The sequence below is a fragment of the Leptinotarsa decemlineata genome, unplaced genomic scaffold, assembly GCF_025532065.1.
Source record: "Leptinotarsa decemlineata unplaced genomic scaffold, Ldec_3_MD MMD2_P_RNA_scaffold_14, whole genome shotgun sequence".
Lineage (NCBI taxonomy): Eukaryota > Metazoa > Arthropoda > Insecta > Coleoptera > Chrysomelidae > Leptinotarsa > Leptinotarsa decemlineata.
The window spans coordinates 6456672-6467171 of NW_027412528.1; the positions used below are offsets into that span (position 1 = coordinate 6456672).

Below are 10500 nucleotides of genomic sequence, written 5' to 3' on the forward strand. Positions count from 1 at the left end.
GGGTCATTTCCTTCTACTATAAAGCATCGTCATCATACGAGATCTGTTGGAACTGAAGATTTAGAGATCAATGTGTTGGCTTATATTATTATTCATCCACATGTTTCTATCCGTACTCTCGCAGAAGAAGTCGGTGTGAGTAAATCTAATGTACAGAGAATTCTGAAAGAAAATAAATATCACCCATTCAAAATTCAGTTGGTACAAGGTTTGAAACCCACAGACTTTGAACGACGACTTGAATTCATTGCTTGTATTCAGGTAATATTACATGAAAGTCCTAACATATTCAGTCAAATTTTGTGGAGCGATGAATCGCGATTCCACAATAATGGAGTTGTGAATCGACATAACAGTCACTATTGGTCTCGAAAAAATTCCCACTGGGTCCGCGAAAGTAATTTTCAAACTACTTGGGGTATTAATGTATGGTGTGGATTGTTCAATGGCCGCATCATAGGACCTTACTTTTTCAATGAAAATCTCAATGGATTGCGATATTTACATTTTCTAGAAAATGATTTGGTCCAGTTGATGGAAGATATTCCCATAGCAGAACGACAAGGAATTTGGTGGCAACAAGATGGTGCTCCTCCTCACAATTCACAGGTTGTTACTGAATATCTGGATAGAACGTACCCAAATAGATGGATTGGTAATAAGGGTCCAATTCGGTGGCCGGCTCGTTCCCCAGATTTATCACCGCTTGATTTATTCCTATGGGGTTATTTAGGAGATATTGTTTTCACTACTCCCCCTTTGAATGTGGATTCATGTATTCTGAAAATATAATCCATTTTATCATTATAAATCTATATTGTTTCCATTACAAAAACTGCAATTTCATATAAATTTTGTCACTTTAACAAAAACTCACTATTTTCCATTCAAATATATATATATATATATATATATATATATATATATATATATATATATATATATATATATATATATAGTACTGTAGGTAGCACTCTTATATTTGAGTTCTCAGAATGGACCAATACATAAGAGATTTCAAAATAGACACTTTAAAAACGTTTACACTTAATAAACCTGAAGAATGCAAAGAGATTTTGAAACAAAACGAAGAAAGTTCCAACTTCAAAATTATTCATAATAATATTCGCAGTTTGAATAAAAATATTGATGATTTCAAAATGATGTTGGATGAGATAAACTCCGATTTTAATTGTGTGATATTAACAGAAACCTGGAAATTACTTGACCCTCATATATATTGTATACCAGGATACAAACTAATTTATAATGAAGGTGAATACAATCAAAACGATGGAGTAATAATGTTTATAAAAAAAGATTACGAATTTGATAGCGAAATTGTTGCAATAGAAAGAGTTAAATTTCTCAAAGCAAAAATTAAAATCGGAAATAAAAATGATACACTCATCACTAGCTGTTACCGATCACCCTCAATGAACATAAATGAATTCAATCAAATTTTAATGCGGTACTTTGAAACTATACAACCAGAGAAATATGATTATTATCTCTTCATAGGTGATATAAATATAAATCTGTTAGAGGAAGACGAAAACACAACCGAATATCTCAGTATATTGCATGAACTTGGGTACATATCCAGTATTAATGATCCCACAAGAATATATAATAACCAGATATCATGTCTTGATCATATTTTTATCAAGAGTAAATGGAATATACTTACATTATACCAATTGTTCTGAAAAGCAATATCACCGATCATTTTACAACTATATTACAAATTGTTATGGATAACGAAATTCCAAAAAAAAACTACGGAATGAGATATAGAAAATATATTAATGAAACAAAATTAAATAATACATTACACCATGAAAACTGGGAGTCAGTGTACTCAACAGAAAATCCAAACACTGCAATGAAAAAATTTATTGATGTTTTAACAAACGCTATTAAAAAATGTACTGATATTAAAAAATGTACTAGGAAGAACACAAAATTTGCACCATGGTTAACGAATACCCTATTGAAATGGACAATGGACCCAGGACTGTGCCTTGCGGTATTACCGCAAGGCACAGTCCTGGGTCCATTGTTATTCAACCTATATGTGAATGAATTGTTCTCAGTTGCTAGTAAAGGTGATATCGTAGGATATGCTGATGACACCGTTATCTTTTATCAAGCTCCATCATGGCAGGAACTAAAAAATACTACAGAAATAGATTTCAAATTTATTAAAGAATGGTTCGATAACAAACTATTGACAGTCAACTTCGAAAAAACCCACGTTCTTCCTTTCAGTTGCAACAAATCTGGCATCCCTCCTTTTCGCCACCTAGAAATAAATATAGATGGAAAAATGTTAAAACTGAATGCTACAACTGAGACAAAATATTTAGGAATATATCTGGACACACATCTTAAATGGGATTATCATATAAAATACGTGACCAAAAAACTCCAAACCATTTTATATAAATTCAAATATCTGAACACTTACTTACCCATAGAAGAAATGAAAGTAATATACTCCTCTCTCGTAGAAAGTCATATCCGATATGGTATTGAAGCCTGGGGTGGTGCGCTTAAAACTCATCTCAATCGACTAGAAGTGACACAGAGACGGTTCTTGAAATTAATGCTACAGAAAAGATCTAGATACAACTCTGATAGCCTCTACAAAGAAATAAAAATCATGGATATCAGGCAATTATTTTACCTTTGTGTGAATATGAAATACCACTTTCAAAAACATAAAGCTGATATTCCTAACCATGAATACAATACTCGAAACCGTAACAAACACATCCTACCGCATGCTACAAAATCAAAAACTCAAAGAGCATACTCTTATGTTTCAATAAAAATTTATAATACCCTACCAGGAGATATAAAAAATGTAAAAGTAAACAAAACTTCAAGAAAAAGTTAAAGAAATATATCAATGAAAATGAAAGGAATATGATCTCCCAACTATTTGAACCCTAGTGGAATACAACCAATGTATGTCATTTAACTTTTTTGTATTATTTGAATTGTATTCTTTATAGAATTTGAGCTGACTATATATATTAGTTTTAGAGTTGTATATTTTTAAAATTTTACCATTTGATAATTTTTATACATATATTTTTCCTTTTTTATTTGTCTATTTATCTGTTAATTTCAAGGAAACAAGTACTTTGTACTTATCCTTAATCACTTGTTCACTCCATGCAATTGTATTGTTCATATATATTCATATATTGTTTTTTTTTACTGTGAATAAAGTGTCTATTATTATTATTATTATCTGAAAATGAAAATTCGACTAGCGTGCAGCGATATTACGCCTGATATTATAAGAGCGACTTGTACGAGAGAAGTGATTCGACGTTTCGAAGCCTGTATAATATCTAAAGGGCATCACTTTGAACAATTTTTATGACTTATTTCTAGGTACCTACCATTCTTATGAAATGATTTATCAAGTTATATTATTTACATTGTTATTAATTAAAGATTTGTTTTCGAATACACCTCTTTCAATTTCCCAATTGTTTCATATTCAAAATGATTCCTGACTGAATTCCACAACTCAAAATTGAAACCATTACTTCGAACACCCAAAATTTTGACTAATTTTCATGTGATCTGATGCAGAGAGAATAATTGTATGAGATATTTTTAAAAAAAATAGTCGTTCCCAAGACTTTACATTTTAAGCAATAACTCAACAACGCCGTAACCGAATTTCAAAAACCAAACATGAAATGATATCAGAATTTAACGTATCATCTGAATATGTAATGATATACAGGGCGTTCTATTTTAGAAAATGGAATTTTGGTCTGTAGCACCTACACCAAACACCCTATATATTTAAAAATTATATCAAAATATAGCTCTCATGAACTCCTAAAACTTTTGTATGAAACATTTTTGTGTATCTCCTTCAAATTAGATATTGCCTGTCACATAAAATGTGGGACACCCGGTATAATTATAAAATGTAAATATGGTGATGCAGGTTGAGTAAATGAAGTTCTAGTTATTATTATTATTTTTGTTATTCTTATTATGTCTATGTCTAAATATTCTTCAAAAGCATCACTTGATGTCCGTATCTAAGAAAACGGTTTACAACAATAATATTTGAATTTTCATCATTTCTGAATATTAACAAGTTTATTATGTCTTTTCCAATTTTACATAACAGATATCATTTTGCTTTCATCTGACATTTATTTATGACCTATATCGGTTGTCTGTTTTTTGAAAACTTACGAAATTTGGTACACAAATCTTGAAATTTGAATTTTCCACTCTTTCGTATTTGTTTCCTGTCAAATCTGTGAATTTCAATACATGTACAGGGTGACCTCGCTGTACTTCTGTATCCGAATTTTTCTGTGATGTTGTGAATATCTCTACACATTGTTGTTTTTGAGTATTTTTATAACAAATACCTCAAGTATTAGATATATTTTTTTGATATAAAGAAAAATATATCTCATATTTCCAATTATGATATATTTTTTATGTTTGCTTATGTAAATGAATATCATTAATGTTACAAATTCCTCCGATTCTTTCATCATTTAAATACTTCAATTTATAACTATTCATATTATTTTCACTTACAATGTCATATGGCCCTTCAAATATAGGAAGACCCAAACTTTGTTCCGAAGGAAACTAGTGATTAGGATAGTTCTTTATCAATTGATTCATTATCAGAACATACTTATGGTTAACGAGCAAGGTAAGAGTTTTAACGCAGGTGAATGGAGAAGAGTCCTTGGACAATATCCAATTTAACTTCTTTTTCAATTATTATTCCTACTACTACTGGCGGTACCATATACAACCATTTCCACCTCAGTTTGAAAATCAATATTTCATTAAACCTAACCTAACCTAACCTAACCTAACCTAGACGCATATATAATACCACTTTCATTGCTAATATTCTAAATTTTTCTGGTAACATATCTACTAATCAAACAATGCAGTCAATTGGGGACACAATAATTATACAAAATAATAATAGTTGTAGAGTCCAAACAAATCACTTTCACAATAATTCTAGAAACAAATTCTTTCAAATTACATTCTACATGAGAAATAAGTCTCATATTCTCCAATTTCTGAAAATAACACAAACAAGAGGAAAAAGTGCGAAAGTTTACCAAAAGGTGAATTAATTAAAAAGATGGTTGCCATTTCAATAAAATATATATTATAATACTTATTTCCTGCCCAATATTTTGAAATATTCATTCAATTCCAAAAACCTTATGAATATTTCATAACAAACTTCAATATATGAGTTTTTCTGGGTTCTGTTGAGGACTGAAGGTGGTATATGGAACTGAGGGAGTAACGGGATTTTTCAATCAAAAACGCTTTTGATAAACAAACTTGCTATATTTTTACAATTTGAATAGAGAATTGACTCAAGATTGCAAAAAATTGGGTAAGAAATGTGTATTATAATATATATTTTACTTAAATACCAACAATCTTTTTAGTTTTTCTGAAATTCAAATTTCCAGCAGCTTCATATTTCGTACTTCTGATTTAGTGGTATTCAAAAAGTTTCCATTTTTCAGGTTCGGAAGGACGTAAATAAATTTAGATGATTCAAGAAAACAAGCATACTTTGAATTTAATACAGACACAAATTTTAACACTGGACACCTTATTGTTTCAAGAAGAACAAAGTATGTCAAACAATCATCTGCTAAGTGTATTCCCTCCCATGAAAAAAGGAACAAAACAATTTCATAAAGCTGCTTCTTCTATACTGAGGAATCACATATTTCCAGTCATGCGAGAAGATGATGTAACAAATATTATCATTTATGATGAATTGGTAATTGCTTTCGGTAACTCGTTGTGTTGCAAATACAGATTGGAACACTTCTATAAAATGATTCGCGCTCTATTGCGCCTCGTTGGAAGATTTCTATTAGCCATCAAAAAATTAGATGAAACTAAAGACAATTTCTCCTCTGTATTAGATCCAAAAAAATCTTGATACTAGAATACAAGCTATACACAATGTAGCTTCTTTGGACAATGATACCATGAGGTATGACTCACCTGCAGCAGTAGTTGATTTGGCACCATCTTGAAAAAATGTGGTGAACTCCTTATTACAATTTTCCTCGAAAACAAACATTGCATGAAAAAGCAATATGTGGAATACTTTTTGAAAGTATTGGAGGAAGAACTTTCCATTTTTGTGAATAGAAGAGTTATAGAGTCTCAACTAGAGATGAAACGGATAGTAGTTTGGACGGATACCGGATATTCGGCAAGCTACTAGGCCGGAGCGCCGGATATCCGGCTGCTGGATATTCGGCCCTTTATTGCGTTGAAGCGATCGGTTTGATTTGAATATAGGCGCGGTGAACAAGATCGGAAATATTCCCGCGCATTCGGGTCGACTCGTGGGTGTTTGAGTGTTATCGCGCGTGTCAATTTGTGTTTGTTTCTCAGTTCTTTTGTTGTTTATTTCATTGTTTATCACTTGTCGTGATTTTATGTTTGAATTCTGATAGATTAACAAGAAATGTCATCATCAAAAACACGATCGCCAATATGGCAATATTTTGATTTAAACAGTGACGATAACAAGTACGCGGTATGTTTGTTGTGTCAGGTTAAAATTTCTTGAGGTGGTGAAGGAAAAAGGCAGGTACGTAAGTTTTAGAGGTTATGTTTTTGCTTCAATTGAACGAAAAGATATGAAAACGAAAAAATATGAATATTCTTAATTCTTATAGTCTCAAACTGATTTTGTTAATAAACAAACTTAGTAGGTACCCACCAGTATAACAAAATTCTGGTCGCTGTGTCATTTCATTTTTATTTTCATTAGGTACCTACTACTACGGACTTACTTTAAATTAGTTTAAATTCTTTAAATAAAACGACATTCACCAATTTTATGAATGCAAGTTTATGACTTTAGCTTTTTTTTATTGATGTACCTTGTGAATCGGTACCTTCAATATTTTAAAGTATGTTTTTTTTTTGATGAAGTTGAGACTCTCAACTTCATCAAAAATGAAAAAGTTCTGGAATTACCTTCTACAGAGGAAATAATTATTCAGATATGCTGATGATTTGATGAAAGAAAGTTTTTCAAAATTGCAAGTGTAATTTTTGTTATGTAATTGGAAAAACTTAGCAGCTTCAACACTGATTTTAGTTCAAATTTTCAAAACAAGAAGAGCAGGAGAGGTCGAAAGAATTCTTATTGATGATTTTGAAGCATATCAGACCTTCAACACTGAAAAGGACTTGGAGTTACTTAATTTCACTGTTAAGAAATTAAACCAGGATCCCAAGGAATATTCAACATTTGTGAGACGTGGAAAAAGAGCACGAGGAGAGTCACAGCATTGCTCTCAAACGATATGTGTTAATACTAAGGTACAGAACGGAAGTTAACGTGCCAGATACTAATCCATGTTTTTGGGATTACTGGAAATATTGGAAATTCTCACTTGAATGCCTGCAAGATAATGCGAGCTTATTCTGAAAAATGTAAAGTTTCCAATCCTACTTAATTGCGAGGAACTCAACTACGTAAGCATTTGGCAACACAATCTGCGTTGCTAGGTATAGATGATGTGGAAGTTGGAGATCTTGCTAATTTTATGGGACATGCAGCAAAGATTCGCCGTGATCACTATAGACTACAAGTTGCTGTAAGGTAGGTTGGAAAAATATCCCAACTAATTGTATTCTTGATATTAATATTTTTATGGAGATTTTTATTTCATTTTCGATTCTACATATTACAATTTTGAAGGAAAATATTATAAACAAATTTTTAGCACACCGATGGGATTTAGTATCTCTTCAATTTTGTCCAGTTATGTATTTGACGAATTATTGAGAGAAACAATTCTTAAATTAAATTTTGATATACCTTTTATAAAAAGATGTGTTGATGATCTTATTCTTTCTGTTCCAAAAAATTGTATAGAGGAGACCTTAACAATTTTTAATAATTACAATGCTAATATTCAATTTACTGTAGAAAAAGAGATTGATAGAAGTGTTCCATTTTTGGACATAAGAACAAGAGAAAATGTTATAATAAGCAAGTGGTACAGGAAATCTATTTCTAGTAATAGATTCATCAATTATCATTCTTATCATCCAACTAAAATGAAATCGAACATGATTAATAACATGAAAAAAAGAGTTATTTATACCACAAATTCCATATTTAAAGATGATTGTCTTAATACTTCAAAAATAATTCTTATTGAAAACTCATATCCAGAAAAACTTGTAAACACTTTACTTTTTAGTACTAAAACAAATTCAATTCAGACAACCTCAAATACAAACCTTGAAAACCAAGATCCAAACAAAAAATTCCGTAGCCTTCCATACGTAAAATATTTAACTTCAGAATTGATTAATGTTCTGAAGAAAACAAATCTCAGAATTGCTCATAAGAATGTTAAAACAACAAATCAATTCTCTTCAAAACTAAAAACACCTGTTAATACTGATCAAAATTATAATATTATAATATTGTGATAAAGTGTATATTGGACACACCTCAATACTTCTGAAAGGTCGAATTACCTTGTAATAATTGCCATTATAAGGGAAACGGAAAAGGTTAATTTAATTCCTTGAAAATAAGAATTCATTTTTGAACAGCATCACTCTGCAGGGTCAGTTCAATATTTATACAAGCATTTTCGCGATTACATTTTATCGGTCACATGGAACCCAGTGGCAGAAAATGCTCTCATGATGACTCAGCGTCTGGAGGAATATAATATATGATTGTAAGACTTTGTCGGTTTTGCCGCCGCCATGTAAGTTAGAGTAACCCAAATAACCGTATACATTACATGTCCCATAATCACGTTTCTTAGGAACGGTTGAGAAACCGCCGACCTAAGGTTTTGCAGTTAATTTTGTTGACTCGGAAAAGAGCCGCCATAACTAAATAGGCAGAACCACAGCTTATCAAAAATAGAGGGTGACCAATAACGTTAGATGAAAAATAATACAAGTTTTAAATGGGAAGGGTAATGGGAAATGATCTAGCAAGACCGTAGGGAATGACCAATCACGGGAAGTTAAGAGGGAGAACTTATTTTTGTTAAAGACGGTACTGGGGGTACGGGAGTTTCTGGAGACAGAGAAAAGTCGGTCACTGGATCTCGTCGAGACGAGATCGGGGGTCTTATCCCTCAGCCTTCGAGGTTGAGGGAGGTAGCCTAAATAGGAGAGTAGCTAGCGGGACGTGCATCGGAAAACCCCAGGAGATAAAGAGTTCTTAGCGAGACTCCGGGCGATTAATTGTAGTCAGGGGAATACGGGGGTAAGCGGAATAACCGGTAGTTAGTGGTACACGCTCCGAAAAAAAAACGGGAATAAATAAAAGAAATAGTTAGAAATAGTGATTTCTAGATAAACTGGGGGCGACGGAGTGAATCTTGCGGTATAGTGGCGTTAGGCCGGTTAGGTAAATAAAACTTGGTGTTTTGTTTGTGGCATTAGCCAGAATTACAGAATCAGGACTAGACAGGACGGACATATCACGGGCGCAGCTAGGGTAATCGAATGCACCAGGATAAACGAAGTATCGTGAGTCAATTTTAAATTGTACTAGCACCCATGTTGTCTTATTGAGAGAGGTAGTCATTTTGAATTTTATTTTTGGTGTTAGTGGTTATTTTGAGGCATTGACGTTGAAAAGAAAGACAAGGAAATTATACCACTTCCTTTTTGTTTTAGAGTAAAAATCTCATTAATAAATAATTGATAGAAAGTCAATATTAGTACGGCGGCCAGGCAAGCCTAGAAAAAGTTTTTTTTATTTTGGTCAAGATAGAATTTCAAGTATAAGGTTGAAGCCTACTTTAACAGGCAATACAAGTTGATATGTTTTGAGCCGATATTTATTATAGGAGGGATTTGTGTTACGAATAATTTTGTTTCTTCGGGTTTCTTGTTTTGTTTTATATTCGAGGGGTTCATATGGTTTTTACATGTATTTGTATATATATATATATATATATATATATATATATATATATATATATATATATATATATATATATATATATTCACTCTATATACTATGGTAAATTGTGGAGGCTCATAATTGCCTAATTTTGCCTAATTTACTGCAATCTATAACTAAATTAATTCTTGGTAACAATTTTTTTTTGATAATACATCTATAACCGCACATATCATCTTTTATTGGCTCGTTGAATTGAGTAAGTCCCTGTCCTATTGAATAATTAATCGGCCTTCAGCTGACAAAGTTAAACTTCAACCTCAACAGGAGGAATGTTAAAAGGGAAACCCTCAGTGTAGCTAAGGTTCAAAAGACCAACCTTCGTGCGTTTGGCACGAATCCAGCAGCCCTACGGAATGGTGATATATTGGTGACAGCGAAAGCCTTCTATTATTTTATTTTTTTCATTGGTGACAGTTGGTGGAAATTAAATAATTAATTTGGTAAAGTTTCGATACGTTAAAGGTGGCAACAGT

The 10500-nt window shown here is 31.9% G+C and overlaps 1 long non-coding RNA gene across 1 annotated transcript; it reads right to left on the reverse strand.

The window, feature by feature from the left end:
- Positions 1–2200: 2200 nt before the first annotated feature.
- LOC141483115 (uncharacterized) lies at positions 2201–9969 on the reverse strand. The gene is made up of 2 exons (XR_012465918.1): positions 2475–9969; positions 2201–2305 (listed from the first exon to the last, which is right to left on the reverse strand). It is a non-coding gene; the product is annotated as an uncharacterized lncRNA (long non-coding RNA).
- Between the last annotated feature and the right edge of the window lie 531 nt (positions 9970–10500).